At 31.9% G+C, this 9,463-nt stretch overlaps 1 pseudogene; it reads left to right on the forward strand.

The window, feature by feature from the left end:
* The first annotated feature begins 6,698 nt into the window (after positions 1-6,698).
* On the forward strand, positions 6,699-8,428 carry LOC149546882 (uncharacterized; annotated as a pseudogene).
* Positions 8,429-9,463: the final 1,035 nt, after the last annotated feature.

Here is a 9,463-nt window from a genome sequence, read left to right on the forward strand (position 1 = left end):
ATGCAAAGATGTATAATAATTGTGCTTTCTTACATTTAGGAAAATATAATCTACATTTCAAGTTTGATTGTGTATAGAAGATATGATCAAGAGTTTTTGCATATAAAGTAGGTGTGAAATTGAAAGTTAATGATCTTTTTATTTAATTAGAATGTAGCAAGGACTAATATCAAAATAATGAAAACACACACCATTATTGTATATGCATACATCAATTTAATCATATAAAGCACATTGCCTTCTAATAAATCATTTATTCTCAAGATCTATAATCTTCCCACATCCTACTTGCTATATCTTCTCAAAATTGGGCCCACTCATTTCTATCCTCCTATGACAACCCCTATGTCTCAAGTAGTGGTACCTCTATCCCATCATGATCATCTTCCTCTTCAATAGCTACTTTCGATGGAAGGCTATCCTCTATCGTAATGAAATTGTGAAGTATGCAACATGCTAAAATAGTATAGGATTGTGTCATGATACCATAAGATGTTGCATGTCTTAAGATTGGAAAATGCTACTTCAGAATACCAAATGTATGTTCTACTACATTTCTAGGAGAGGAGTGTCGATGGTTGAACAACTCATGTGTATAATTTATTGGGTTATCTCTTGACCACTCTTTCAAGTGGTAGCGTGTACACCAATAAGAAGTGAGACATCTAGGTGCATTTGGATATATAGTATCCACTAGAAAATATTTTCCTACATAAAGAAAGTATATTTTCAATACTTGAAACATTTAGCGTAACCTTGAGTATATTAAAATGTGATTTGGCTTACCAGGGGGAACTACAAGTGGATCTAATATGGACAAAGCTAAGGCTAGAACATAGCTATTTGTAGTAGAACCTTCCCAACTAGGAAGCCAATACTGAAACTTACAATCAAAGGAGCAAACACCCATAACATTTTGTGACAAGTTCCCTTTTCTATCATGATATTTACCCTGTATGTCAACATCAACTCACACTGGAATATGGGTTCCATTGATAGCTCCAATGCAATCCTATGGGATATGATACACTGATCAAATGCATGCTCAAGTAATAATAAGATAAAGACAACAATGTAGACAATAAACGTGTAACAATGCACAATTTACATTAAAGAATGGTTCAAAATGATCCTTCCCACTAATTTTGGGAGGAGTGCCTAGACTAGGTGGTATGAAGTAATCCTTGTGAATTACTAAGATAGTCATCAACACCTTGTGGAAGTACCAATTGACTATCTCTCTTGAGTGCCCAAAGTTATGGGCAATCTTGTAATTCATTAGATTGTGCCCAAGGGTTTGGAGGAACATCACTAGTTGTTCCTCTAACTTCAAGTAGATCATATCTCTCAAGCTTCCTTTCAGCCTAAGAATATGAGCTAGAGAAAAGAAGGCTACCCTACTCATTCGAATTTGATAATGACAATCCATCTCATTGGAATGAATAATGTCTCTACAAAAGGAATTTCCTTTTCTTATTCATTTACCCATTTGACTTCCTTCTTGAGCTACCAATACTTTGGCTATGTCAACAAAAGCAAAAAGAATTGTGAGAATGCAGGTGTATGTGGTCTTCCAAACTATGTATCCTTGAACCTCTATACTATCCATAGGGTCCATTAGTGGCCTGAAATGTGGACAAATTATACACTATTAGTTATGAGATACAACATGATTATTTGCTAGCCTCATTGCATTAAGAAGTCAATTATTTATTGAAATACAAAAAGGTGTACCAACTACTGAGGATCATAAGCCCATAATGAACAAATTACAATAACATGTTATTCTACTCCATGTAATCTATCTACCAATGAAAGCATAATACTGATTCCATTTGTCTATATGTACATAGACACATGTATGTATGTATGTATGTACACACACACATGTATGTATGCATTTATGTACACACACATGCATATATGTATTTACACACACATATATGTATGTATGTACAACATGTATGTATGTATGATTTTATGAATGTGTTTTAATAAATTGTTGGGTCCATGGAAATTGAGGCTCATCTTTTAGAAGATGAAAAGGAGCATTGTTGGCATGTGGGAATAGGGTTTCTTTCTACATTTATCTATGCATAGTTTATGACCCCATAAACTATGTATAGTTGATGTATACATAGTTTAGTTTCTCATTTCATTGGCATGATTTGCATTGATCTTATTATTGAGCACATGTTTATTATTTTCCTAAGCAGATTAGAAACAAACTCTTACAACATATATTGATTTTTTTCTAATTAGATAGCAAATAAAAATAGAACCACTATAAACTATGTATAGGTAAACTATGTATAGATAAAATTTGTGATTTTCATTGATCTACCATGTATACTACATAAATATAGGCTAGATTTAGTATCCACCCTTTAACAATGTAAAACCAAAACATGTAAATAGTCATGGGCATAAATGCTTTAGTTAGGTACATCCATACATAGTTTATGACTTGGTTGTATTTAATGAAATTGCAATGATCTATACATAGTTTATGACATGGTTGTGTTTAATGGAATTGCAATTATCTATACATAGTTTATGACCTCATAAACTATGTGCATGAACTATGTATAGATCAGAGCCAAGATTAGCATTGATCTATACATAGTTTATGACCTCATAAAGTATGTATAGATAAAATCCATGATTGCCATTGATCTAAACATAGTTGATCCATAAAGATTTTATGAATTGGCTCTATTTAATTGTATTACATTGATCTCTCACAACACTATACTAGAATTCATTACTAGCAAGAAACTGTTACAAAGTTTAGTTATTCATTTCATTGGCATTGGCATGACTGACATCTAAAGTAATTCCAATTTATGAGTTTCCTATGTTGAATGGTTTTGCATGGATCTATACATACTTGATATATCCATAGTTTAGTTGTTTATTTCATTGGCATGATTTTCTTTGATTAACGGTATTGCACTGATCTCTCATAGAACTATTGTGGAACTCATTAGTGAGCACATATTGTCTATTTTGCTAAATAGATTCAAAATAAACTATTATAACATATATTGATTGTCTTGCTAGGTAGAAAGTAAATAGAAACAAAACCATGATATAAAATATGTAACCAGATAAGCAGAGGTAATGGAATGAGCACATACTAAAACTCATTGCTAAGAACATATTGACTATTTTGCTAAGCAAACTAGCAAAAAACTATGACATATCTATGTAAAGAGAAACCAAAAATGCAAAGATGGGTGGGAGAATAGAACTATGTGCATAGAGATTGATTAGAGAAGAAACCCCACAGCCATTGTTGAAAGCAAAAAAACCCCATAGCCATCAGCCAAAGTGGAGAACAATGGCCCAAAAACTTCAAACTTGCCAGCGTCCGTAGAAATCCCCAAATATCCAAAGTCGTTGGTGTCCACATAAACCCCCAAAACTCTAAACTTTTTATTATCCAAAAAAATCCCAACCTCGCCCAAGAACACTAGAAACCCAAGTCCGAGGAGTAAAAATGGCACATGGGTTCATCTTCCCAAATGCCTCTATCATCTTCCAAAACCCTAATATAGATTTCACAAGCCCGATACTTTGATTAAAATGCCTTCATAAATTTCCATAATTATTTTTTCATTTTTAATTCCACCTATTTATTGGAAGAAATGTCTTCCATTTTTTCTCCAAAATTGGAAGAAAAAAATGATAATCAGGTTTTGCATTTGGAGAACCAAACACCCCCATTTTGCTACATAACTAGGTTTTCACTATCAAAACCCTATTCTTCCCCTAGTATTCCCATAACTAAATGGGGCCTAAGAGAATACTCTTTTCTCCTCCATTTATGGTAGTTACTCTATCTAATATCAATAACCTTTCCTTTTCCAAAATCTATTCGATTACTAGGTGAAAACATTAAAAAATCTATAAGATTTTCTACTGTTAAAAGAGTTAGAAAGTGATAGTACAACACAAGACTTAGAACCACACATTGTGCACCTATTAAACTCTCAATGTTTGTCCATTTCTTTTAGTCAGTCATCACAAGGATGTCTTATACTAAATATAACATGTGTTGATAGAGAAAATAACTAGAATTACTTGCATAGTTTTGAAAATTTTGAAATTAGTTAAGGTGAATGCACAAAGTCGAGTCGCAATTTCACAGAAGTCAAATCTGTGAAATGAGACCTCTTAGAAATAGGTACCTAATTTCAAAAAATGGCACTCGTATTTGGCTTGGGTACCTGACCCTAAATTTAAAAAATTGGCACCCATTTTTAAAAAATCGAGTACCTGTTTTTGAAAAAAAAATGATTTTTTTGAAATTGGTACTCATTTTTTAAAAGTAAAAAATGGGTACCTATTTCTTTAAAAAATCAATTTTTTTTAGTTTTGAGGGATTTTAAATGTCGCTTTTAATTTTTTAACACGGGTATCTATTTTTTGAATTTCAAATAATGGGTGTCCATTTCTTATAACATGAGACAAGATTTTTTTTCCTACCTCAGATTTTGGTTTGGGATAGGCTTGGTGAGACCAAGCCTATGCCTTGGTCTCTCAAGATTTGGCTAAGGTATTCAACTGACAAATTCATGCCTTGCCATAATTTTTAGAGGGTCTTCTCGATCAATTTTTTTTACGAAACAAAAAATCATCAGAGCTCTCATTGTCCTGATTTTAGAAATATAAATTTTATAGTGTTATAATTTTATTTACTATTATTTTATTTTTTTAATCAAAGGTGGTACCTAATGTAAAATAGCGAAGTTCACTAAAACTTTACTTTTTTTTATTTTATGATTTTTCTTAAATTAATTTATATGTAATTAATCTAAATTTAATTATTTTAAAGTTTAAAAGAAAATTGAAAAAGTGAAATTTTGATCAAATTATGGTGTCCCTACACAAGAAGTTTTAAAATTTACCTTTATAGCCAATTAAAAATTAATAATAAAATAAAATTATTCAATAAAATATTAAGGAAAAATATTATCATCAATCTTTGGTGTGTTAGGTAACTTCATTTAAAAGGATTTACAAAAAAAAATTATTTGTGTCAAATCATGTTGTTCGTACGTGAGTGTGGTATGGTCCTGAAACAAACATTTTGAAAAAGTGATTTTTAAAGATCCATACCAAAAAAAAAAATCTATCATATGGGTACAAAAATAAATTACATATTCAAAAAGTAAATTCTAAATGTTAAATTTTTATTTTTGAAGTTTTTTTATATTCAGTTTCTAAATGCATCAAATTTTGACATCAATTGACAAGAAATTTCAAAAATAAGAAAAACACTTCTAGTTTTTGCCCAAAAGTGAGGCCCAACTTCTTGCACTTACCCATTAATGATAGTTTTTGATTAAGTAAAAAAAGTTTTATAGGGATCCTGAAACCTAAAAGTATTACAACATATCAAATATAGAAATATTCAATAATGTCCAGCATCAGCGAAGCTGCTTAACAAAAGCCAACCCTAAAAATTGGCCCGTGGCCAGGAACAAAAAGCTAGCTAAGCTAGAACAAGAAAGAACCAGCTACGCTAGGAAAGAATGAGGCATTAACCTAACTATCAATTTTCTTTATCAAGAACCTATAGGGATTCTGCAACTTCTATGGTCTTCCTATTGTCCACATCCTCCTAGTCTTGGTTCTGAGCATCCTCCTGGTCCCTAGTTTCTTTTGGATCATCCTTAGCCTACCCATTTTCCAAGTTGGACTTCTCCAGCATTTCCCCACCAAAACCAGCACTAATTAGAGATTCACCCAAGATATTAATATTTTCATTTAGGGTGTTCAAGGTGGTGATCACCTGATTTTCTAGGTTTTGGTGGAAGCACTTCATCCTTTGGACTCTTTGTTCAACCTTGGTGATTCTATCCTCCTGGTTAGCCCTATGGTCATGAACGTTCAAATGTTGTTGGCTTCCATCCTGGCTTCTATCCTCTTCATTTTGCCCATGGTCACTGCCACTTTTTTGGTTACCTTCCTGATTTCTTCTCCCCTTGAGTTCTTCAATTTCATGGAATAACCATTTGATAGACCAGAAATTGTCTACCATGTTGTTCCTAGCATTTTTCAAGAGGTTAAGCCCAATTTCCTTTGCATTATCAAAGATCACAACCAGACCAGGATCAATGAGATCATCATAGTGCATTTTTCCATCAATTTCCTCCATCACTTGAATATTCAACGACTACCTAAGAGTCCCCAATTTAGCTTTATTTGAATTAAAGTTCCTCCAAGACCTCCTCCTATTTTTTGTTATCATCTCCCCACCCTCTTTTCCTAGGATATCTACAGTCAGGGAGGAAGTGGAGCCAGGGTTAGGAATCTCAGGAATCTGGTCTTTGGTGTCAAAGGCCTCATTTGCTTTCCTTTTCTTAGGATTCCCTAACATGTTGATAGAATCCCCCTCCTCCTTTTCACGATCCGTCAGACCCTTCTCCTCCTTAATGATAGTTGAAACACAAGTGTTTGTATTTCACTACAAATCAAATAGTGCTAAGAAAATATTGGGCATTCTTTAATTGTTAGGGATAGAAAATTGTTGTATTATTGTAGATAAATTAGAAATATGTATTATGCATGATAACAAGTATTCCCAATAATTTAAAGGGGGCTATTAGAAATAGTATTCTAAATTATAATAAATAAAAACTAGTGAAAACAACCTTAGACTATAAAATAACCAAATTCAATAATAAAATATGAAAGCGCAAGGAGAAGAAACATATAGGTAGTAGATTTGTGTGAAGTGGAACTTATAGGAATTTAGAAGATTCAGTTCACTATGGTTGTTTCTTCTAGTGCAAACTTGGCATCTTTTTCTAGTAGCTCCTAAATGCATTTTCTTCTTTGATTAGGCTTTATATTATTTTTCTAGTTGATTTTGGTTCATTCGATACCATAAATAAGTTGTTTGAGAAAGGACCTTCGTTTTAGCATTCAATTGATTTGATTGTAAAATCATTTTTTTCAATCTATTTACTCAAAAACTTTAAGGTTGTCTCCTTATGCCTAAAGCTTATGGGAATGACCCAATATAGGGTGGCTTGGATCATCATCTTTGTCTAGGTTGCCAAGATCACTATATACAGCATAGTCATGATTATGTTAGAATCTTCCCTCTTTCCTATCCCATTTCTACTTAAGATTTCTCATTATTGAATCTTTAATTTAAGAATAACAAGAAGAGTATGAATAAGAACATAACTTTGTAAATACCAAGAACAAGTTTGTTAATGACTCCAGCCAGCTATTAAATTTTAAAGAGAGTGATCTCTAGATTTAACTGCTTAGAATCATGTAGGTGATATAAGAAATTCTTCTCATAAATTTAACTCATAAACATGGAAGGATTTGAGAAATTTTCAAAATTTTCTTTAGAAATCTAACTCAAAAGCTTAGAGGACTTGTGGGATTAAACCATGAGAGTTACCCACCTAGTTCAAGAAGAATTTTCTACAAGAAAGTTTCCATTAAGAATGCAAAGACTCATGTATCAATTTTAAAATCTCAAAAATTAGAAAAGGAACTTTATGATTATTCATCGAATTCTGTAACAACAAAAAAGAGGCTTGTTATTTTTCATAAAATCTGTGCAGCATATCATGATGCTAGGCGTAATATCCAGGATGATCTTGTCAATAGGTAATAATAAAGATGTGAAGGTGGATCTCACTAGCCTTGGTAAGGAAGTTCGATATTTCATAATTCAATATAATATGAAGCACCATTAGCTACTTGTGAATCTTGCAAAAAGTCAACTTAGTACTCAACAACAAGGCTTACATTGAGATCAGAGTGAAAAAATGACAAACCAAAGGAGTTTGATTTTCTAATTGATCAGAAAGCAACATATTTATGCAATTTAACAACTTTTGGGAGGGATTGGAAGGTAGAAGTAGTAGCATTTGTTAAGAAGCTAGAAGGCAAGAGTCAAGGCCTCAAAGAAGAAAGGTGTTTATATGTGGCCAAATCATACAACTTGGTAGGAAAATGCATAGAATATTGTTTACTTTATTCTTGTGTACTTAAAGCATGCATATTCACATATATATAGAGTTATTAACATCTTAAAGGTTCTTATGGATCTACTATGCAAGAATTTAAAGAGGTATCAAACCACTGCAAGATGCAATGATGTTTACTGCATGTGATGGAAGTGAAGGAGAATGAATGATTCAAGAAAAAAAATTCAAATGAGTTTCAACAATTATTTTGAAAGATGCTTAAAAGGTATCTATCAAGTATCTATTAGATACACGAGATTCATATGTGCACATGCAAAAGAAGGTCCTCAAAGTGTGAGATTTTCTCCACCATTCCAAGCAGTTCCTTGCAAACCTATTTTTCTAAACACTACTATAAATGCTATAAGTTTCCATCACTGGAAGGTTTTGTAAAGAAGAAAGAAAATATGAGTATTTTTAGCTAGTCGTAGCGATAGGCTGATTTTAGAAATATTTTCAAAATGGAAATTTTTGATATTGAATAAGCCAAAAGAGTATCTTCAATTGTGTATGAATTTACTTTGGAGGCTACCATTGCAAGTCCAACTTGGTAATAATATAACCTTGGTATAGAATGCCTACATGAAGCACAACCACAACATTTGGACAGAACACATGTATAGATTTTTTGTTGGTGTAAGCATTTTACATACCACTACTATGGAGAAATAGAGGTGTATGACCATCATGACTTCAGCCTGGATTAACACATGTCTCTTGATGCCCTCCATATTGCCCACCATTTAGATTTCTTTTCTTCCCTTCAATTGTTAGAGTAATAAAGTATTTTCTTATTAATTAAATCATATTGATTTAATTATTAAGTCACTTATTATCTCTAGTTTACTTAAGCTAAACTTTAGACATATAATAATTAATTCTTTTATTAATTATTATCATGCAACTAGGTTTTACATGTTAGGGTTTTGATATCCTTTTATAAGGATTGGTCTTTTTATAGTTTATTCATTCAATTTTGATTATAACAATTTACCTTTTTGTTTATCAAGAATGTCTCATCTGTCAATCTAACCTCCATAGCTTTTTGCTTCTCTTTATGTGATAGGTATTTGCATGCAGGTGATTTTTGAAAGCTGTGGGGTTGATCTTTCATCAACTTCAAATAATTAATCATATTGATTTAATTATTAAGTCACTTATTATCTCTAATTTACTTAAGCTAAACTTTAGGCATATAATAATTAATTCTTTTATTAATTATTATCATTTTATAACGATTGATCTCTTTGTATTTTTAGTTATTCAATTTTGATTATAGCAATTTCTCTTTTTTCTCATCAAGAATGCCTCATATATAGATCTGGAAATTCCAGTCTCTACATCTTTTTGCTTCTCTTTATGTAACAAGTGTTTGCATGCAAGTGATTGTTAGGGACTATGGGATTGCAAGCCATCATTTTCGTTAAGATGTAAATACTAGTGCATAGAGTGCAAATTTT

Source organism: Cupressus sempervirens, chromosome 7 (genome assembly GCF_028749045.1).
Source record: "Cupressus sempervirens isolate cs-2001-9-10 chromosome 7, ASM2874904v1, whole genome shotgun sequence".
Lineage (NCBI taxonomy): Eukaryota > Viridiplantae > Streptophyta > Pinopsida > Cupressales > Cupressaceae > Cupressus > Cupressus sempervirens.